Below are 24540 nucleotides of genomic sequence, written 5' to 3' on the forward strand. Positions count from 1 at the left end.
AGGTCTTATTTTCCCCCACTACATAAATTACAGCAGGTGCACAGAATTGAAGACATTACAATTAAATGTAATCAAATATTTTAGGCACTAATGAACAGCTCCAGGAAAACAAGTCAAAAGGGAAAAAAAGAAGGGAAGAAAAAAAGAGCCTTTAAGTGAGTGGATTTTCAAACATCCAAGGCTCCATAGGGCCAATTAAGGGAGTCAGACACCAGGACACATACTGGCATTAATTATCTTTGAGTTCAGGGAAATAAAAAATAAAAGCAACAATTATCATAATAAATTTCCACACACTGCTTGTAAGTTGTGCTAATCTACAACACACCTGGGTTTCTGAGGTTTAAGGCATGAAAGTGAATGCTCAATCAGTTAGTAACGACCTCACAGAGAGGCTCATGGGATATGCTGCTTTACTGTGATCTGCCAATCAGGCAGAGACTAAACTCCATGTCCAGCTGCCACAGTAGCTTTATGCTGTTCAGCTCAGAAGTGCAGCACTACAGACTGTATTCAAACTAGGAACTTGCAAAGTCTATACTATTAAGAAGGTAATTTCTCCCTCCCTCCTCTCACGCTTTCATATTATTATACACATAATGAAAATTTTCACAATGGGAGTATCAGTCTCAATCTAGTCTAAATACCTGTAGGTCTCTTTAATTCTTCTTTCTCCAAACTAAGAAAGAATCAAGCTAAAAGAGCAAATATTTCATGTATGTCTTATGAGTTTTTTGGAATGTGTAGATGGAAGAAAAAGCAGGATATGCAGTGAGATAGACAAGAGGACTAACTAGCTAAACTGAAGGTGTTAAAAAATTGGTCTTTCTCTGACTGATGCTTGAACTAGCTGCAAGCTGAAAATACAGGAAATGTAATAATGTGTTTTGGGCTGTTGGTTTTATTTCAACATTAGGTAAAATTAGTTTCTGTAATAGTTTTTTTGAAGCGCTGTCTGGCTGTTTGTTGAATCTGGAGGGTAAGTGTCAATCACTCCAAACTCCATACAACATGTGCTAGGAAAAAATGCCTAGATGAATAGATGAGGTTTATATTTGTCACTCATGATTTTTTAGTACTTACTAGTTGTGATTATTCTGGGTTGTGGAAGAAAAGAAATAAACTCACTATTTCCTTTCCCTCCGTATCTGCTAATTATATTTTCTTGCTTGTAATAGAAGTCCTTTGGGACATTCTTTGCGTTCAGAAGGTATTGGCACAGCACAGACACCACCAAGAATAACCACTTAGGAGGAATGGGCCAGTGAAAATGAGCTACAGCTGTTTCCTGGATATATGGGCTAAAAGAAAATTGTGTGTGGCATAGAAGATTAAAGAAGACATTTCTAATAGATTATCTGAAAGATAATACAGTTATTAAAGTGGCTATATCACAGAAGGAACTAAGGCCTAATTTCAATGTACTGCTTAGTTTCAAGACAGACAAAGCAAAAACTGCAGTTGGACTGTGTCTAACAGCATAAAATACCCTGTCAACATGCTAGCTGATATATTGGCAAGGCAATTTGAGAGTACAGGGCTCTGTGGAATTTAGAAAGGTTTCAGCCAGATTTGGCAACTGGTCACTGAAATGCCAGATGGAACTTAATGTTCAGATCTTTGTGGAATTTGCTTCATCATTATCTAAAACTGTTTTATTTAGAAAAATCTTGAAGCATTTTGTTGTTGTGTTTTTGAGATGAAGAATTTTGAGTTCTCACTTTGAAAAGGTATTTTGGTAGTCAATAATTAAAAATAACTGAAAAGAACTGAAAAGGTAAATGCCTGGAAAGAGAACATGCTTCAATCTGAAATATGGAATTTGGAGAGAGGCATAGTTTTTGTTTAAGTTTGACGAACTGAAAAATGCAAAACTGAGCTGGCTTTAATGATCAGTTCAAGATATGTTTTGAAACCATCTGAAGAAACTTTTGATGTTTTTGCAATGTGAAACAAATTATTTAAAGTTTAGCTTTGGATTAAATAGGTGTTGAAAAATGGTTGCCATTCTGTAATTATGTGACTTCAAGGTAGAAATTATTTTCATTTTCATCAGCATACCAGTTCTTCTGAAAAATTGCAGTGTGTCACCAGAAATATAATATATATCTATATTAAAAACAGGCCACAGAGACAGGCTCTTTCATTTCTTCCACCCTTGGTTTCTGAAGTGAGACAGTTCCGATTGCAATGGCACATTCTTCTTAGGTAATGTATGGATTATTTTCTGGAATTGTGATTTGTTATTCTTGCAGCTGTTCTTTTCTGGTTTACCCGGTTTTGGTTTGGTTTTTATTCTGGGGAGGTAGGTTGGGGGGTTTTGTTTGCTTGTTTCTTTGTTTCTTACTAAAGACAAAGAGGCATTGTCATCCTTTTTTCTGATAGGGACTGGTTTACACACTTGGATGGATAGCTATAAATGCAGTCAATTATCTTGTAAGTTTATGTGACCTGATGATTTTCATTTGCTACTGTCTTCTGTTCTTTCTTCATGTTTTTTTTTTCTGATGAGCTGCCGTCAGCCTGCACACATATGTATTTCTTAAAATCCTTAAAGCAGTATAACTTAGTTACATGTACTGCAAAAAACAGAGGTATATTATTTATGGCATAAGTGATTCCCACACACACACACCCTCCCTGTCGTGTAGTAACATAGATATGATACAGATTTTGATTCCTCATAACAAGGGATTTTTTTAATGTCATGGTGTAGCTATTTTAGGGAGTTCTTTCATGACATGAATAAAATTTCAAAGAAGCTGAAAATATTTTTGCTTTATTTATATTGTTGGTTGTGCAAACATTAACTCCTGGATTAGCAGAATTATTACCTAACTAAATTTATTACTTCAAAGAAATATTTTCAGCTCTTCTTTTGCTATGCCATATTAGTAATGCTAAAAATAGTACAGCCCTGTGTGTTTTAATTAGTGCATGACTATGATTTGAAGGTCCTATCAGAATGATCTTTGAAATTAACAAGACTGATCACTGTATTCATATCCATAAAAAAGAACAATTGCTGAATGAAGAATTCTGGGAGGCAGCACTTTCATTTTTCAGAGACAAACTTGTTCTGAGCTATATAGTGCCAACATAGGTCATTCAGGTACTAACGGATTCTAATTGCCACAACTTTATGATAGAATATATTTGTATTCAGTAAGGAGGTACTTACTGAATGAAATTAAGTGAATTGCTTCCAGTGTCATCCTTCTAATCGAATACTCATATATTAGTATGCATGCAAGATAAACATCTATTGATAAGAAATATACTTACATGAAATTTTTGTGCATTTTTTGTCAAATCATCTCTTTATTAACAACAGAACTTTTTTTTTCAGACATTATTTTGAATCTGAATGGTGAGATACTGCTACAAACCCAAAATTAAGCGTTTTTTTTACCACAATGTGGTAAAATAAAATAGTACTTTTTTTTTTTTATTGTGTTACTACTATGCTCTGAATGGCACTGTTCATTATATATTCTTGTGGGCACTCATGAAAATCTTTCAAATTCCTGTAACTTTGTGACTAGGATAACTCCAGTGGGAAGAATTTAAGGTTTTTAAAGCTTATCTACTTATTCAGCATGCATTCTCATATAGCTTCTTGTTCAGAGTGTGAGATTTTGGGATACTTTAACTGATAATTTTGAATGATGTAAGAATTCATTGTGATCTCTTCTGAAAGCACCCATCTGTACAAAACGTGGGGGGGAGCATTCCAATAAAGATAGTATTTAAGTAAGTTAATGTCAGCTGAATGACTGTTTTCATTTGCTACCTGTGACTACTACCTTCATTTATTATAATTTCAATAAATTACATTTAAAAGGTTACAAATACTTACAAAACCTTTAAAAAAAATTAAATTTTCACCCCACAGGTGCAACATATTGTATTACTATGCCTCAGATGTATATTGTAAAATGTATGTGCGTGATGTACTTTTTATAATGTAAGAGACTTCTGCTATTTGCTTACTGCATGTATTTTAGAGAATTTAAAAGCTAATATTTTGTCCACAATGTTTTTAGAATCCAATTATTTTGCAAACTACTGCATAGCATTTTATCTCCCAAACATTTGCTTCATCCAGTATTAACTCTTAATATAAAACTTCCATACATTTAATTTGGAAGCTTCCCAATCTCTTAAAATGGTATTTCAAAGAGATTTTTATAAACGAAACAACACGTCCCCAGTAGATCAGCATGTAAGTTCCACTGCCTGCACATCATTCCTGAAGAACGGAAAGGGACTGAATATCTTCTCCAGGGTTCTGAAATGTTTGGAAGAAAAATCCTTTAGCATACAGTGCTTCTTCACAAGCAAAAAGAAATAAAACAGGAAAGAGGATTCAGCCTTGTTTTTTTTCTCTAGTGCATTGCATCTAGAATGATTCCAAAAGAATCATTGTTGAAGAGTCCCAGTTCCTGTTAAAAAGATTCATATTTATGGCCATCCTTTGATTACACTTCAGTGTTACAGTAAATAATTTCTTCAGTCTTAACAAATATTTAATTATATCTGATAAAATCTCTGTCCTGCTTCTAAAGAACCAAAATCCTGAGGATTCTGTAAATGAAAGTGCAAAGTTTAAACAGAAATGTTCAACTTCTGAAAGAGTTGTTTGGAATTTTCCTCTTCTTTTTCTCAGGCTTAAAAAGTTAAAATGTAGATTTTGTGTTGGTACAGGAATAAGGCCTTGCTCTATTCCTCACTTCCCTGCTGTAAGACATTAGCATGATAAATAATATTGAACTTACCAAAATATTCTAAAATTAAGTGAGCAGTTATTAGAATTCATATCTTTGATCTTGTCCACTTCATATCAGGACTCAGAAGTAATATTTAAGTAGGGATTATACTTGTATGTGGGGCTCTGTTTTTTCTTCCTACTCACTCTGATTAAAAAATGAACCACCGTCTCCCTCCCGGTTATGATTATAGGTATGTAAATTCTTACCCTGTCTCCTGGAGATACATTTTTTGCAGTCCCCCACCACTGCTGTAACTCGTTATCAAATAAAAGTCCATAAACTCTTTATATGCATGGGTAAGATTAGGATCACTGTTTTATTGTTGATAGCATTAGTGTTCGAGTGCTGGTATTGATAGCTAGGATGTTGCTGAGGATCAAATCTTTATTAACAGTGTATCCAAACATAATGAAAAATCATGAATTTAGATTCTCATGCTGTTTGCTTTCATCTAGATCTCTGCAAAGCTTAGGCAAGGTTTTTATGCCTGAGCAAACATAGTATTTCAGATCAGACTTGTTCAATAGTGAAGCAGCAGCAGCTCAGGAAGGGGACCTTTTCACTTAATTATGAACTCTGTCCTGTGTCTGTGCTGCCTTCCCCCTCTTCAGCAAGCTCTTTAAAATACCCACTTTTTCTGATAAAATGCTACCACGTCTTGACCGGTAATTTCACTATGGAGCTTTGTTCTAGCAAGAACCTCTTTGAGAATTAAAGTCCTTTTCTTCCAATCAAAAATTATCCATGGTTGAGCTAGAGGCTGACATTTGAGGAGTGCTCTAATAATGAAATGAATTAAGGTGGTTTTCCCCTAGGATATTTCCATGCATGCATGTGTAAATTACAAACATTGGGTTTGTTTGGGTTAAAGGTCTTATTGACTTTCTCTGCTCAGAAGCTTCTTCATAGTTAAGTTTCATGAACTTTATTTTTCTTTTTTAAAATTATCTGTAGTCTTCAAAAGTAAGCATGTCACCCCTGTGACAGTGACTTTTTTTTCCCTGCGTGACTTACATGTTCTTTATATTTGAGAGTTATTGGCCTATTCCAGGGATCAAAATGATGTGAAGTGCATCTCTGTTTGAAGGCAATGAACGATAGGCTTAGAAACATTAAAGAAATTAATGCTGGGGGGAAGGGGAGATGTAATGTGAAACACAGTATCATTTTTCACTATAACTTTAAAAAATATCTAATAAAGTGTACTTGCGGGAATCATGCTGTACCTCTTATTTTCCTGCTGATAGGGATTACTGTCTTGGTTCTTCTTTCTTTCTTTTTTTTCTTTTTTTTTTTTTTGATAGCACTGGTTTTGATCGTTCCTTTAATGTACACTACTTAGGGTTTAATGGGGCATCTGAATCAAGAGCATTGTGTATGTGAAATGTCGCACTTAATAAGTTAGAATTTCCAACTAAAAACATCTAAGCCAGTAAAATACTGGTTTGGAACTTTTGTGGACCCGAACACTATATCCATAGAATTGAATACATAATTGTATGCAGAACTCATCTCTGCACTCAGTATGATGTTCTAACCATAAACCAAATAGTATTTTTCAAGCAACAATGAAATAGGTAGCTGGAAATGTCCTTTTTTGCTTCTAAAACTTGGCTTTCCACTTAAAACCATTTTCACAATTATTTGCAGGTTGGTCTTTAGCGCTCTGACTAGCACATCTTGGATATATTCATGTTGCTTTAAGATAGTGTAATGGGTAGAAAAAGAACTACTGAAATACATGAAAAAACCCATTCTAATAAAATGAGAAATTAGCTTTTAGAAAAGGGCAGAGGGGAACAGAAAGGTCTGGCAAATAACAGAATGAAAGCAATCTTAATTTTTTTTATGAAACTGTGCAGCTTATTCATTTCAAGTAAGTGTCTCAAAGCATCCTTTTAAAATATCACCAACTGCTAAAATCGAATACTATCATTTTATTGTAGTAACTGTAAGTTTGCTTATTTCATAATTGGCTTGGCTAGGGAGCTCACCTGTAGGGATTTTACCAGTAGCTGTTCTTATCAATTTTTTAATAAATCCCTCAGATTGAATACAGTAAATAATGAATAACACAGTGCTTGGTAAGTCAATATTTAATTTAATATAGATTCTGGGAAACTAGCATTTTACATGCAGATATTACTATTGTTCTTGTTTAAAAAAAAAAAAAGACTAGATTTTGTTTATAAAGTGGAAAAGAGTATAATTTGTAGGGTAATTCTGGTAGAATTTAGTTCATATTAGCATTTCATAACTTTGGGATGATAGTCTATGTGCTAATTGCAAAAATCCCCAGTTATTTTTTTGAATTTTTGGATCTCTCTAACAGGTATCAGTTCCTAGAGCTTTACAGGTTCACTAAACAGTTTCAATGCAACTTGGCTAGGGATGTAAAATATAACAGGAAAGGATTCTATGGGTACATTGTGAATAAAAGACAGACTAGGGACAACGTGGGCCCTCTCTGGAAGCTATCAGGAGAAGTGGCTACCCTGGATTTGGAGAAGGCTCAAGTTCTGAATGATTTCTTTGCCTCCGTCTTCACTGGCAAATATTCTGACCACACCACCCAAGTCTTGGAAGGTAGACGCGGGGATTGTGAGAATGAAGACCTTGGGCCCACTGTAGGAGAGGATCTGGTTCAAGACCATCCTAAGAACCTGAACATGCACAAGTCCGCGGGACCTGATGGAATCCACCCGCGGGTCCTGAAGGAGCTGGCGAATGAAGTTGCTAAGCCACTGGCCATCGTATTTGAAAAATCACAGAAGTGATTTTAGACATCAATTTTTTTAGACATCAATTTGATAGATGGACCACTCGGTGGATAAAGAACTGGCTGGATGGCCGCATGCAAAGAGTTGTGGTCAATGGCTGAATGTCCTTCTGGAGACCAGTAACGAGTGGTGTCCCTCAGGGGTCAGTGTTGGGACTGGTCTTGTTCAACATCTTTCTCCATGACATGGACAGTGGGATGGAGTGCGCCCTCAGCAAGTTTGCCAATGACTCCAAGCTGTGTGGTTCGGTTGATATGCTGGAGGGAACGAATGCCATCCAGAGGGACCTTAACATTCTTGTGAGGTGGGCTCGTGCCAACCTTATGAAGTTTAAAAATGGCATGTGCAAGGTCCTACACCTGGGTCGGAGCAATCTCAGGCACAGCTACAGCTTGGGCAGAGAAGAGATTCAGAGCAGCCCTGCGGAGAAGGACTTGGGGGTGCTGGTCGATGAGAAAATGAATGTGAGCTGGTGTCGCAGTTTAAATTGGCAGCGTGCACTCACAGCCCAGAAAGCCAACCGTATCCTGGGCTGCATCAAAAGGAGCATGACCAGCGGGTCAAAGGAGGTGATCCTGCCACTCTACTCTGCTCTTGTGAAACATCACTTGGAGCATTGTGTGCAGTTCTGGTGTCCTCAACATGAAAAGGACATGGAACTGTTGGAACAAGTTCAGAGGAAGCCACAAGGATGATGAGGGGACCAGAACACCTCCTATATGAAGACAGGCTGAGAAAGTTGGGGCTGTTCAGCCTGGAGAAGAGAAGGCTGCGTGGAGACCTCATAGCAGCCTGCCAGTACCTGAAGGGGGCCTATAAGGATGCTGGGGAGGAACTCTTCAGTAGGGACTGTAGTGATAGGACAATTGGTAATTGGTTAAAACAGGGGAAGTTTAGATTGGATATAAGGAGGAAGTTCTTTCCTGTTAGGGTGGTGAGGCAGTGGAATGTGTTGCCCAGGGAAGCTGTGAATGCTCCATCCCTGGTGGTGTTCAATGCCGGGCTGGACAGAGCTTTGGGTGGCGTGGTTTAGTGTGAGGTGTCCCTGCCCATGGCAGGGGGGTTGGAACTAGATGAATTTAAGGTCCTTTCCAACCCTAACATTTCTATGATTCTATTCCATGATTCTAAGTGTGCAAACATATATTCAGCCACAGTGCAACTTCTGTATCATTTCACACATGCTTGAATACTTTTCCAGAAATAGACAAGATTAATGTTAAGTAAAAATTTTTTACAGTTAATAGTTTTGCTGAGTTATCTTTTAACATAAATTTTCTCAAGTAGTTTCTTTTTATACATATCAAGGGTAAATCCTCTTTCACCAGTAATTTTAAATATTTTACATTAAAGTTTTATGCTTAAGAAAAGATTTGTTTGGTTTTTGGTTTTGTTTTAAAAAATATATCTTCTGAATAGTTTTTCTCTACATATTTGTTGATATAATAATTTGACTGTAAGGACTTTTTTTTATTATTTTTCAAATGCCAGAAGGAAATAAATGTAAGCTTGTCCTATAATGATGCAGGTCTCTGATAATTAATGTATTATCTTAATTATCATCTTACTATCTGAATGCTTCAATAACGCAAAAAGCAGCAAACACCTGAGAAAAACTATAGAAAGGCTACAGACTGGAGAGCTGACATCCTATAGTAGAGAGATTTATATGGTCTATCATAAAAAAAATAACTTTTCTATGCAGTTATTAGTCATTCATGTCTGGTCCTAATGTTTCCACATGACATCATTGACCATATACGAAAGAAGCTGCTCAAAATGAAGAAGAGTGAAGTAGCACTGGTTAAAAAATCAGAATCTGTAAGGAGGACCAGGATAGCTTAAATTAATTTATTTTCTATCTGGAAAGCTATTTTCTGAAACTCTGTTGTTAAGAAGGGCATATTAGGGTAAGGTCTGACAAGGTGGGTTTTTTTTTGTGGGATGTTGGTAGTCCGGTGACTTTTCAGGAAGTTTTACTTCTTAAGCAATTTATTTGACACTTTACTTTGTTCTGCATATCCTGCTAAAATGGACAGAACTCCAAATAGAAAAGGTGTATCGCAGTATGGGATCTGAGCTAAGAGTATTGAGGAAAACTGGCAAATGTGCCTTCTAGCTTCTCTGAAAGTGGGTAATCAGGCATGCTTAAAAGACAAAATACCTAAAGCAGTTTCTGAAGACTTTCTCTTAGAGGGAAAAATATTTTAAAGATAATTTTAAAGTATACATTCAAATGGAAATGGCTTCCCCTTTTTTGTCTACATGTGTTTTTTTTCCCTGAAGACAGGAAACATCAAGGCTTTTACATAGTTGTAATTTTATTCATTCCTGAAGTAGTCTCATTGGTATTATTCTCTGAAAAACACTACTTTTAGCATTATTAAAACCAATATCCTTTATTACTTATATAGCATGCTAAATTTTTATCTGTCCAAACTTATTCTCATAATTCCCATTGCATTATTTTTTCTGTATTTTTACATCCATTTGAACAAAATGGATGTACTGTGTTTCATGACTGTGTGCTGTGCGAGATATATTGGAGATCTTATTCCTGTTATGTACAATAACTATATATTATGTTTGATAAACATTAAAAATATCATGGGTAGGTTTTGGTACCCTAATTTCTGCAATCAATAGTAAGCATTTAGATACCTAATTCTAGAAAAGCAGTTAAGCATAAGAACAACCTTAGCTACATGATTAATACCAACTTGTTTTTATAACTGAAGAAAAGGTGTCTTTGCAGTTCTAATCACTGAGATACACACCTGTTGGCATCACTATTTGTGATAATCTTTAGCAAAGTCATTCAATGACCTGAAGATAAGCCGGTCCAGCACTCTTAGAACAAATGCAATTTTTTTTTTATGTTGTAGTTCCAAAATGTGTTCTGTAACTATTAGGCAAATAGTGCCCGCCAAAAAAACTGTTAAGTATTTATAATAAAAAATCCTAGTTACCAGTTTGTTTTACTTATGGGAAAGTCCTCATTGACCCCAGTTGAGTTAATAGCATGTGTAACTAAATTGGTCGTCATTTCTGTTTAATAGAATTATGAAGAATGCTTGAAATACCACTAGACAAAGCTTAAAAAGTGAGGAATTTCACAGAATACAAAAAAAAAAAAAAAAAATAAATAAAGATGTGAAAAGCATTCCTTCCAAGTCATCAGACTTGGAACTTGGGCTGAAAGAGGGACACACATTACATGTGAAGGCAAGGATTTAATTAGGCATATTGACAATGCGAACAGCCCAATTGTTAGTCTGCTTACAATAATATATGTTCATAGTTGATATAAACACAGGATAACTTCAAGAATGCAACTAAAAATGCTAACACAGAAAAAACTTCCACTTTTCTTTAGAAAAATTTCATGCTTCTCAAGGTCAGCTGGGTGCTAGGGTTGACAGTCCCCATCATGAGTAGGAAGGGGTTACAAAAGAAGCGTTTGTCAGAAGGACCGATACTAGTGATGGAAGTTTCCTTCTCCTTTCTTTTGGGAATTCTGTGATGTTGGTAGGTTCTTCCTCCACCTCAGTTTTAGTGTTGGTTTGTGGGGTTTTTTTATAAAATATAATCTACTTATGTACTTTTTTTCTTTCCATTGGTTTCATTGTTCAGACATTTTGTTTACTTTGTTTTCTCTAAAGCTGGTTTCACTGGAATAAAACAAGGTTATACTCCTGCATTGATCATGATAATCTGTGTTTATATTGTGTGGGCTGTGTTCAGACTGCCTCCATAATCTGCCACAGAACTGCCTCCTTAGAATGATAGTTCGTTCACTCCATGTTATCACTATAAGTTAAAAGTAACTAAAACCGATTAACTAACTAAAACTAATTCAAGGAGCATTTACCTAATTGCTTGACAATTGCTATGAGAGCTAAAGAAGTCCAGACAAGTATTTAGTCCCTTCAATTTCTGGGCAGTACAGAGCTTGTAAGCTTGTGGCCTTTAACTTACAACCAGAGCAATGGTGTGTCTTGTCTTTCCAATAGACCCAAAGTAATTTGCTCTTGGATTTTATTTTTTAATTTTATTTTATTTTTTATGAAAGCATGGAGCAAGACGTGTGTGTCAAGTCCATTAAACAAAAGAGATAAACTGAAGCTGGGGCCATAAGTTGCTAAAACTTGGCAAAACTTGAATTTTAAATAGTGTCTGCTGTTGTTTTATGAAGGAAGAATGTGACAACTGTGAAAACCTTTTATAACACATATGAGATATTCAGCCATAGTTATCTCAAAACTCAGTCTTTTAAAAAGTAATGTGTTACTTTTATTTCCTTGATGACATGACCAGTGTTTCAGTATAGGATGAACTCTTGGTTTTTCATCTTTACTAATTGTCTATGAACAGTTTGTCTGTTCTATACCTTAAAATGTGGCAAGCACAATCAGCAGCAAGGTGACATTACTAAAGTTATTTTCTTTTTCAAAAAGAGGCAACTTTCATTTCTTTACAGATCCCTTGAGACACTGTTATTAAGCACTGGGAGGTGAAGATACCAAATAAAATAGCAGGAAGTCCTGAAGTCCTTCTGAAGGGTTTAGACAGCAGGAGACCTCATATGGCTACAGTCTCCTGCAGGAAAAGCTTTTACTCTCAACAGGTCAGTCAGCTCAAGTTTTCCTTCAGTGTTAACCAAAATCTTTCATATGTTATAATATCATCTTCCCTAAGAAAGAGAAAACCAGAACAGAATTAAATAGAGAAGTTAGTGCAAACAATTGCTTTTTGGATACAGGAGAAGGAAGAATACTTAAGTTCTGCCTTGCTTTCAAGACAAAATTGCTTTGTATATTTTTTATTTTTGTATATATGCTCATACTTGGAATTAATGTATGCCATCAGTTTTCAATATCAAAGCAATTTCAACATGACAGGAAGCCTACTGCTTACAAAGGGCCCAACTAATTAGGTTTTAGGTGGGCAGAGTACCTAAAGTTTGGAAAACTGAAAGAACACTATGCATATGAAAACCTGAAGCACTGTAGAAATCTCTAGGGAGAGTTAATCATCCTTGGATCGAATACACAGCAACAACCCTACTGAGTGGAGTGCTTCTTGGAATACCGAATCAGAAATGCTGAACATTGTCTTAAAAATTTCCTTTGTTAGGAAACAGGTTTCAGTCCATGCCTCACAAAGCCAAACTTTGTAGTTGAAGGACATCAGTTATTGTTGCAAAGTCTAAATTAGCTCATTGTGTTCATGTTCTGATCAGTAGCGAATCTTTAATTCAACTGGTGATCCAATTTCAAGAGGGTGGTAAAACAGCCGCTCACAATAGCTTGTCACCCAAGAATTAGGATGCTCTTGGGGATGGTATAAAAGAGGGATCTGAGTCCTTCCAGAAGGGTAGAATTGAACTGAAGGCCTGCACATTTTTGGTAAAATACTGTAATTGGCTTCTTGACTGGAAGAATGACTCTTATCACCATCTCCTGCTGTTTTTCTAACCAAAGCTATTAGGTCAGAATAATTAGATTTATTTATTATAGCTCATCCCTCAGGTAAGCAGTACATGTACTGGCTCTTTCTAGCTTCTTAAAGGGGACAGAAGTACAGCTGTTTGGTGGATATGTGAGAACTTGTAGTAGAGAAGCAAGATAAGCACCAAGGATTGATTGCTTTATTAACGGATGAAGACTTCGATATTGCTTGACTGAGATGCAAATATACACTCAGGTTAATATTTCTAAGATTAGCTGTTTAGGCACGTTGGTTCTACCTCTGCACATTTCAGGTATTGAAATCTGTATATTGGTTGGCCTTAAGTGCACACTAAAACATTTGCTGTTGCAAATGAAGGCTAAGGTGAAATACATTACAGAATACATAAAAGTGAAACCAAGCTTGTTTTCATGTACATAAGACTTGACAAAATAGTTTTCAGTAAATATTCAGGCACATAAGAATGGTCAAATGGTATTGAATCATTAGAAGTGAAAGTACAAAGTGAGTTATGCACAGATTTTTTAACACTACACATGCTATATCAAAAAGCATTTTTTGTTTATTTTAAATGACATCACAAATCAAAAAAAATTGTGAAGCAATGTGATTGCTAAAATGATATTTTGGAAAATGTAAGTTTCTAAAACTATTTTTAATATCCTCTTTTTCCAAAGAATGTTAAATTACCAAATTATTAACGGTAATTATTACCTACATGGCATTCTTGTCAGAAGGACTAGAAAAAGGACTAGTTACAAGATGATCCTTTCTTCATGAATTTGCATGCCAGATGCTTTTTTAAAATACTATGTGGTACAAGAAAGTTTTAGTACCCATTAAAATTATATTGTACTTATTTATTTTTAAATTTGTTTTATTTTTAGTTTTTGCCACACATTAACCTTGATGAAAATTAGTAACAATTCTATTTTAGCTTCTTTTTTATTTTATGTTCTTTTTTTATTCAAAGGGCAAATTTTTCATTTTACTTCCACTTTCTGAAGGGAAAGAAGCTCTTCACTAACATAGTTTTATGATTGGCCTTGGGGCTGCAGAGTTTCTTTCAGTCAATTAAAATAACGATTAGAGTTAGAGACACTAATAGAAACACCATTTTGCTAGTTAATTCTACAACCCAGATGGTATGATTAATTTTAAGAATGCTGGAGAGGGACTCTTCACTAGGGACTGTAGTGATAGGACATGGGGTAATCGGTTAAAACTTAAACAGGGGAAGTTTAGACTGTATATAAGAAGTTCTTTACTGTAAGGGTGGTGAGACACTGGAATGGGTTGCCCAGGGAAGCTGTGAATGCTTCATCTCTGGCGGTGTTCAAGGCCAGGTTGGGCAGAGCCTTGGGTGAGATGCTTTAGTGTGAGGTGTCTCTGCCCATTTCAGGGGGGTTGGAACTAGATGATCTTAAGGTCCTTTCCAACCCTAACTAGTCTATGATTCTATGATTAAAATATTGCAGCTTCAAATTATTGTATTGTACTGATTGTTCCTTATCTACAAGAATTTTTAGAGTAACTTGGTACAAAACTCCATTTGCATGGTGGTTTCCACTTTGCTTGCTTAAAACCGCCATACTACTACATTCACTGCTGGAAGCTACATTATTTGATGTAAAATAAGATAAAGATAACTATGCATATGTCATATGTAGGTTATTATATATGTTTTCAGATTAAGTGTAACACTCTATGTTGACCTGTCTGAACATGGCTGCAGCTTAAATGTTGAGTATGAATAACAATATGTTTCATTGGGCCAGATACAATAGCTTTTATTTGTCTGTCACCCATTGATTTCTGCAGGCCTTGGTTATGTTTAAGCCAGCTAGGATATTTTCAACTACTTGCATGTTTTCAACAGACAGAAAAAATATATATTTCTTAATTTTCAATCTTCTCAGGTTAGGAACAGTTTATTTAAGAAAAAGATGTCTGTTTATTCTTCCTTGTGATCTTTAGGTTTAGAAGGATCAGAATAATTTAACACTATCTATGTGCTGTTATTATTGTGGCTGCATTCAGCACTGTATCATATGAGTGTCTGTGGGGGAGAGCAGAATAGAGGAATCTGAAGATCTTGTCATTACTCTTCTAACTTCTATATCTTGGCATTCTCTTCCAAAAATCGGTTGTCAGTATAGCTGTGATATGGCTATCTTCTGTACCTCCAGGTTATTCTTTCATGGTGCTGCCAAAATTTAGAGCTCTAACTGGATTTACTCTTGAGAGAGACTTTTAAGCAAAAATTTAAAGCATCCTCGTTTGTTAGGATAGATCTATGTCCTGGGTTTACCAGGAGCTGTTTTGCACCTTCTTAGTAACTGGTGCAATCTCTGTGTTTTGACTTCCAGCCTGGGCAGAGAGCTGATAAGAAGGATTGTTTTTAACATGGTGTGTAGAGGAGACCCCACCTTTGAACATCCAGCCCAGTACGGGCAACCGGGGTGCCAGGAGGAGCTGTGCTTCAGTGCCAATCACTTCCGAAGCAGCTTGAACCCCTTCATAGGCTGCCAGTATCTCAGTTGGGGTATAGCTGGCCTCAGATCCTTTGTACCCCCGACTCCAAAAGCCGAGGGGTTGACCTCAAGTCTCCCTTGGAGCCTTCTGCCAGAGGCTCCAGGTAGGACCATTTTCCCCAGCTGTGGTGTACAGTACGTTTTTAACATCTGGCCCGGTCTGGACTGGTCTGAGGGCTACTGCATGAACTGTCTCGCATTTAATTTGCTCAAAGGCTTGCTGTTGCTCAGGACCCCATTTAAAATCATTCTTCTTCCGGGTCACATGATAGAGAGGGCTTACAATTGCACTGTAATTTGGGATGTGCATTCTCCAGAACCCCACTGCACCCAAGAAAGCTTGTGTTTCTTTCTTATTAGTTGGTGGAGACATTGCTGTTATCTTGTTGATCACATCTGTGGGGATCTGTCTACGTCCATCTTGCCACTTTATTATATACCTCCCAGAGTATAAAGGTGGTGACCACACTGGGAACATAAGACCGATCAGTTTCATGATCAATGATTCTATTGTATTACAAGTCATTATAATAAAGTACAATGAGACAAAAGCCTTAGCCCAAGCCCCACACTTGGAAAACACTACCACAGCAAATACCGGCTGTATGTAATGTACAGAGTTCTGAACCTGTGAGACCCAGAGGAACAGCTTTGAGAGCCAATAAATCAGCATTGTGACAAGTGACTATTAATCTGGTCAGATCTGTCGTTATTTCAACCCTTCATGCCCCACGTTGGGCGCTAAAAAGAACTGTCGTGGTTTAAACCGATCCACACAGCTTGTCTACTCACCCCGCTCCCAACCCTCCCCACTCCCGCAGGGATGGGGAGGAGAATCGAGAGAATGTAACTCCCACGGGTTGAGATAAGAACAGCCCAGTAACTAAGGTATAACACAAATCACTGCTGCTACCACCAATGATAATATTGATAACAGAAAATAACGAGAGAATACGATACCACCGCCAAACGAGTTCGACCCCCCTGAAGAGAGACTGTGCCCTTCCGGGTAACCCCCAGTTACCTCCCTGGGCATGACGTGCTGTGGTATGGAATACCTCTTTGGCTAGTTTGGGTCAGGTGTCCTGTCTCTGCTTCCTCCCGGCTTCCCCTCGTCCCCAGCACAGCATGAGACTCACAAAGTCCTTGGCCAGAATAAACATCACTTAACAACAATTAAAACCAATCGGTGTTATCAGCTCTCTGCCCAGGCTGGAAGTCAAAACACAGAGCTTGCACCAGTTACTAAGGAGAAAAACGGCTCCTGGTAAACCCAGGACAATCTACTAGGAGTTCAGTCTCATAATCAGTAATAAATCTTGATTTAACCCTGCTTTCCTAAAACTCACTAAATGTGCTTGTTTTAGTGTGTCCCATTAAATTAATGTTCATACTGATATGTTATTAGAATCTGGGTATTATTATTCCCAGTTTTCTCCAGCTTTACTGATACTCAATGTATAGCCAATGCGCTGTTTTGTGTCTGCACTTCAGAAATCCAGAAGGGCTATCACAATAATATTTTTCCTTCAAAGTCTGGGAAAGCTTTTATTCCTGTGACAATATGTATGTGTTGGGTTGTTATTGGTCTTTTAAATTCTGTTATTACTTAAGAGAAACCTCAAGTCCGGGTCTCTGTCAATCTTCTATCTCCAGAAATAGATTTAGAAGCTTTCCACAAATAACCTTTTGTCCCTTAATGTTAGGTCTATTTTTTTTTCTTCAAATCTAACTGACTTCTGTGTTCATGTGGAGCTTCATGGAAAAGCTCACTTAATTCTTGTAGATCAGAAAATCTTGACCATTGAGACTGAGCTCTTATTTGTTTCTACTGGCACCACAGCAGAAAAAAAGGATGAATTATGAATTTTCCTTATGTATAAATGTAGAGTCATTAAAGTAATGCCAACATCCAGGTAACTAACAACTAGCTTATGTCTTTGAAATAGAATATTGTTTTAATTAAAAAATAAACTCCACACACTCTTAAATTTATTCTGCTCAAATTCCCTCTTGCTTTCCAAGAATGTACTCTGATTTACAGCCACAACATATCTGCCAACAAAAGCAAAAAACTTTTAAAACTCTGATCTTGTACCACTGCATATCTCACAGTGGCTTCACACAGATGTGATTGTAATAGTTTCTTCTTTTTTAAAAAAATAAATGTAAAAAACAGTGGTAGATGGTATTGCTGTTATGCTAAAATAGTGTTGGTGGCAGTCTTTTTTGAACAACACCCATTTAGATTATCTTAATATAAAGGATTTTTATAAAGGATTCCCATCCCTTTCCTTGATCTAGTTTTAAACAAGAAATAAAATTAACCATCACACTTACTTCAAATTATATAATCAGAGAAATAAATTATTAGGTGGTCCTAAGGTTCATATTTGCTATATTTCTTCATTAGATGGAATGTAATTCCCAACATATATAGTAAAATGATTTATAGTGAAATAAAGAACTAGTTATTCATTCAAATAGGTAGATACAATTTTCTTTATTTCCATGTTTAAAAAAAAAAAAAAAAAGAAAAGATCACAGCAAGCTAGTATTAGCTATTTGAATGAGTTTGACTTAAAGTAACAGGAAAGACAAAATGGTTTTCCTGTTCTTTGATACTGATGTGCAACCTTGAAGATGTCAATAACCTTATCCATTCCAGTGCGAATATCTTGTGGTCTGTAGGCACAAAAGTCTTCTTCTTTGAATAGATAAAGCAATACTGGGCAGGAAAGAGAAGGGTTATCCTAGATTAATGAGAGTGTATTTGAATAACTGTCAGCTCCTGTTTACAGTGAGGATGACATGGTTACTCATGTCTTAATACACTATGGGGGCAGCATAAGCCTATGGCTCCCAGGCTGAGCAAACTGTATGGCTTGAGAGATTAACAACTGCACAAGGGACTCAATCTTACATCAGCTCTCCACAGACAGCTGTGCCTAATAGCTCTCTGGTTTTTCATATGGAGACACTACTGATGTTGTGAGACCACAAAGGTCTCATATACTTAGCTTTCTGATAGTCTAAACTTAGAAGATGGTGAAATCTGTGGCCTTCAACCCTTTCTCATGTGTTTGTATGATTTTAATTTAGGTACCAGTTTATACAACCACAATCATTAATCTACATGAACATTCATGGGGTGTTTACCAGTGCTTTTAACTTCAAAAGTTGACAATATAGCAAAAGAGTAGTTTTTCTGAGAACAATTGAAAAGTGTAGCACACCTGCCAAGAAGGAAATGCTGCCACCTGACTTTTCAGCAGTTTAGCTGAAATCTCTTGCTTATTCTGTAGGAGTTCTGCACTATAGGCTGCTGCAAAAGACCACTGCTGAGGCATAAGATGATATTGTAGAGAGAAATTGAGAGGCTGGATAAACTCTATGGGAGAGAGAATGGAATGATCTGGTAATTAAAGCGAAGAAGAAAAGGGGGAGGCATAATGCACTAATTAGCCTTGTCCTGCTTCTACCAAGCTGTTCTCACATCTGAGCCATCTGCTGAATAATTTTAATCACCTCCTTGCTGCTGGACTGAGTTTGGAAAAAATAAACCAGTTCTTAGTAATTTTCATTCCTGTTGCTTTGTCTCATTTGCAGCATATCAGAGTGCTACTGAAGCTGATTATCCAACTAAGTTTAAGCTGAATTTGTACAGTTATTACAGTTTTTTACTCTGTTTGCATGGACGCATTAGCTCTGCTGTGTTCCAAATAGTCTCCCATATAGATCAATTTTGAATTTATACAATAAAAATTCCTGAAGGACCAATGAGTTTATATTTCAGCAGTTGTCATCCTGCATACTACCACCAAGGGATTTTCTTTTTGATCTAGAGCTGTGCTTTGATCAGAATCCAGTTCTGAATTTTAAAATGTCCATAGTGTACTATACCACTTAAAAAACTGCTAAAGAGGTTAATCATTTGTAATATTAAAAGTGTACATATCTGGTTTGAATTTGTGATACTTAATACTTCTAGAAGTTGTTTCGCCTTTGATGGCTAGACTAAGAAGTCTCCATTATTAATTCTCTATTTTCTAGAAATGGATTAACACTATACTTCCTAGTTAAGGGATCAAGATGTTGCAAAACTCATCCAAGCAATAACCATCTTTTATATATTTAATGTCTGGACCTAGAATATCATCCATGGTACTGGGGGACCTACCTAAAGCTCAGCAGTAGTTCTTAATCCCTCCAGTAGGCCTGGAGTTTCTTTACTCTGCCCGTTGGTGAAGGACAGTGGCCTTCTTCCCCCTATCCTTTGGGAACCAGGGCTCTGAATTTTTTCTAGATGCAAAGACAGTTTTTTCAATGAGAAGACATGAGGTTACTTTCTCTTTTCAAAATCTGTATGGGCTATCTAAATCTCAATTGTTGACCACAGTCCGTCAAGCTTTCCAAGTGAAGGCTTTGTAGACCGAAAAGATATGTATATACTCTGTCTGCTCTTCTCTTTCTCTCACAGTAGATCTTCATACATTTTCAGTGCATTGTGAAAGTTTCAAAAGAGGAGGAAGCTCCTACTCCTGCAAAATTTTAGTCTTATAACTAAAGAAATTGTTATTGAAATTGAAGATTATAATTTATGCCTCTGACCCACTTTTCCCCCTTTTATTTCTTTCAATTTACTTTTATTTCATAGTTTTAAATATGTGCATTTGCAGATTCCATGCTTTTGTCATTCAGAAGTTTATTTGATAGCCTGGCTACCTAGAGCTTGTGACCTGGCAGTGTTGCTGCAGCTGTAATTTCTTGCTAGCCTATTATTTTATCAACAACAAATAACAGCAAGATGGGAAAAAAAATAAAAAAAGTGAGAGTGAAATACTTTGGGTTTACAAATTTTACAGAAGAAATCAGCAAACATTCTAGCTTTTCTCAGGAATTCAATTATTCTTCTAGTCTTCCAGTAGCAAGAGCTCTTAGCCTGAGAGATAAATATGTTTATTATGTCATATGGATTTGCCCTTTTTCTTGTACATCCTTGTGAGGAACTGGAAGTCTTTGAATTTCTAACATTCTTTTGTATCCTGTGGATCTATGCCCTTTGTGTCATAAAAGAATCATAGAATAGGTAGGGCTGGAAAAGACCTCAATATCATCCAGTTCCAACCCCCCTGCCCTGAGCAGGGACAACTCCCACTAAACCATATCACCCAAGTCTCTGTCCAACCTGGCCTTGAACACTGCCAGGGATGGAGCATTCACAATTTCCATGGGCAACCTCTGCCAGTGCCTCACCACCCTCACAGGGAAGAACTTCCTTATATTTAACCTGAACTTCCCCTGTTTCAGTCTGAGCCCATCACCCCTTGTCCTATCACTACAGTCCCTGATGAAGAGTACCTCTCTGATATTCTTGTAGGCCCCCTTCAGACACTGGAAGTTGCTCTGAGGTCTCAACACAGCTTCTGTTCTCCAGGCTGAACAGCCCCAACTTTCTCAGCCTATCTTCATACAGGAGGTGCTCCAGCCCCTGATCATCCCCATGACCTCCTCTGGGCTTGCTCCAACAGCTCCATCTCCTGCTTATGTTGAGGACACCAGAACTGCACACAGTGCTGCAAGTGGGATCTCATGAGAGCAGAGTAGAGAGGCAGGATCACCTCCTTCGACCTGCTGGTCACGCTCCTTTCAATTCAGCACACTAAAAGACTTTTTTTCCTATAATCTTCATCATAAATATTTTAATTTTTTTAATGTTCTTAACATTCAGAAGTGCCAATAACATCGCTGATCTTTCTTCACCTCTTCAGCTACTGGTTATATCTGATTTCATTTAAATGTTACTTTTGCTTTTATAAAAAAGAGGCTTAACATTTCTTAGTAGGCTGTTATGTGGTATTTATCTACCAAAACTCTGAAGATCCTGTTTCTATGTACTTTCTTTATGAGTGATCTAGGGCATGCTGCTGTATGTTGTCCCAATGTCCTGGGTTCAGCAGTAGCAGTCATTTTTCTCCTTCTTAGTAGCTGGTGCAGTGCTATGGTTCTGAACTTCAGCCTGGGAATAGCACTGGTAACACCGATGTTTTTAGTTGCTGCTCAGTAATGTTTAGTCTGACCAAGGACTTTCTGAGTCTCATGCTCTGTGGGAAGACTTGTCATGGCTGTGAGCAGAGGCAAGAGGCCTTGCAAGAGGCCTTGTGATGGGATTCGGGTTTTTCCACTCAGACAAGGCCTTGTGATGGTCTGAGCGGAAAAACCCAAGTTCTATCTGGAAAGGCATTGTCAGTGATTTTATTTCTCTAATATGCTTAATTGTTGATGATATGTAGCCTTGGGCATATTTAGCAAGTAAGGGAGTTGATGTTGCATAGTCTTATTGTTAGGAAACCGGATGTGCAGCTGCAGAGCTAGGATGTTTAGGAAGTTGTGGTTGGCAAGCGAGCTATGTTGGGAAGACAACACAGTAAATGTTGAAATGTTAAAATGCTGACCAGCGAAATCATTGTTGGTAAACTGGTGATGTAAACCTTTGTATACTAACCAATGAAACTGCTGTAACTAAATGCCATAATGCAAGCTGGAAGTATATATATCCCAGTGTGTGCACAATAAACTTTGACAATCGCTTGATCACATTGATTGTCTCTGCATTGTCCATGACTCCCTCGTCTACAACGCTCTGCCAGGGAGGAGGGGAAGCCAGGAGGAAGCAGAGACAAGACACCTGACCCACACTAACCAAAGAGGTATTCCATACCACAGCATGTCATGCCCGCTATATAAACTGGGGGCAGTTACCCAGAAGAGTTAGATCACTGCTTGGTTGTGCTGGGTATCTGTTGACAGGTGGTGAGCTGTTGTATTCTCTTCCCTTCTTATTTCCCTTATCATTATTATTATTGGTGGTAGCAGTAGTGGTTTGTGTTATACCTTAGTTACTGGACTGTTGTTATTTCAACCTGTGGTAGTTAAGATTCTTTGGATTCTCCTTCCCATTGCTCCGGAAGCAGGAGGGAGGAAGGCAGAGGAGTGAGAGAGAGACTGTGTGGCTGACTGAGTTTAAACCATAACTGATGTTCCTTTTGAATGCTTCCATGACTATAGACATATCTTCATTAAAGTCATTATGTTGTATGCATTTGTAGTAGGTCTGGAAACAGGTTTTGTTGCTTTGTAGTTTTGAAGTCATATGCCTTTCCTTGGAAAGTATTTGGGGAAGAGTGCAAGTAACTGAAGTTACATAAACAGTGACAGCAGAAAACTAAATTCTGGCACTGTACACTGAAATATGCATGTATCAAGTTTTACATATAATCCATGGAATTATCAAGCATAGGCATGTATGAATGTCTGAATTAATACAGAAAGCAAAATCTCAGTGGCCAAAATATTTAAATGGGCTTATATAAATGGCTGTGGATTTCTTAAATTCCTATATAAAGAATTATTAGCTAGACAACTGTATGATCCAGCTGGTTTCTATTTGCAGAAAAAGAGGTCTCAGAAAGTGAGCCGAACAACTCTATGTTGTTTTTGTTTTTTAAACAAGATACTTGATTTTTTCCCCTGACATTTTCTAAGATAAAGTAATATTATGTGAAATGTCTTTTGTCATTGAATCTCTCTAGCATTTTCATAATTTTACTTTGTTGCCTTTTAGGAAGTTTTACATATCAGTATTTCACAATCTAAATGGATAAAAAAATTCCTTTTTTTTTTGTTTGCTTTGGGTTGAAATATAAGTTATGGTACTTTTTAGTAGTCTATCCTTTAATACTATTGTTTCCCCTGCAGACTAAGGTAACAGGGTTCTAGTTTTCAAGGCTGATACATATTTTATAAGAAGGAGCATGCTCCAGGTAACACTCCACATAGGGCTCATGCTCAAAAGCATTGACATTACATCTTCCAATAAGTTACACTGTGTTGCTTGGAATTTACTGCTAGGAATTTTTTGACCATTTTATACTAGGATGAATTGTATTATATAACTTATTAAATGAAAATGTAGGCAATATGATGCAACTATAAAATGTGACAAGGAGTTGGTATTTTCAAGGTAAATACCTAAACCGTGGATTAGGTGGGACGAGTGGAGTCCTTGGCCGTTTCACAGAATAGAATAGAACCATAGAATCATAGACTAGTTTAAGCTGGAAGTGTCCTTCAAAGGTCCCTGCTCATTGCACTAGATGACATCTTCAAATATATATAAAATAAAAGTATTATGCCTATTTCGTTCTGGAATAGCTTTAGTGTGTTTATAGCACGTTTTTAAAAATTAGTGAATATATAATACTGTTACTTCATAATACAAACAATAAATAGGGCATCATATGTATGGACCTGTGGGCTTGCTGAATCCACATATCAATACTATACAAAGCTTTCTACTGTTCTTCAGATATTGGGAAGAGTCTGCAGTGCGTACTTCAGAGTGCAGTGTGGATGCTACATTGTGATAAACATTGTTCTTATTAGAAGATGATGTATTATGGTAATGCAATATATACAGTAGTATATGAATATTTCAAATAAGTGTTTGTCTCTTGCTTTGGATCCTAGCAAAACAGAAAACTTTTTTAAATTGTGGCCTAAAAAGAGTATTTAGCTCTGAGGACCAGTCTGCAATGTTACAGTAGATACCCCAAAAAAGCCATTTCTTGATGGCTTATATAAATCACAGTACTTTAGAATTAAACACAGGTTTCCTATCACAGAACACCAGGTGCACTTTGTAATGAGTCTCAGAGAGGCCATATGTTTCAGGAATTAGATAAGATAATCATATACACTGTCATCAGAAAGTGTACAAAGCACTTAATTTTTCTTACAATGTTTTCTGTGACCCTAACTTCCTGATTGTTCATGAATAAAAGTCAAATTGAAAATTTAAATAGTAATTCTGATGATTTTGTCATTTTCATGTTTCGTTGTCTTTTCATTTAGATGTAATCACAGTAGCGAAACACTGAGGGCAAATGAAATTAAACCAGTTGGGTGAATTAGCTCAGCAAG

At 36.8% G+C, this 24540-nt stretch overlaps 1 long non-coding RNA gene across 1 annotated transcript; it reads left to right on the forward strand.

The window, feature by feature from the left end:
• The first annotated feature begins 393 nt into the window (after positions 1-393).
• Positions 394-3715, forward strand: LOC136020155 (uncharacterized). Its single transcript, XR_010615226.1, has 3 exons — positions 394-551; positions 2125-2208; positions 3350-3715. It is a non-coding gene; the product is annotated as an uncharacterized LOC136020155 (long non-coding RNA).
• Positions 3716-24540: the final 20825 nt, after the last annotated feature.

The sequence above is a fragment of the Lathamus discolor genome, chromosome 10 (assembly GCF_037157495.1).
Source record: "Lathamus discolor isolate bLatDis1 chromosome 10, bLatDis1.hap1, whole genome shotgun sequence".
NCBI lineage: Eukaryota > Metazoa > Chordata > Aves > Psittaciformes > Psittacidae > Lathamus > Lathamus discolor.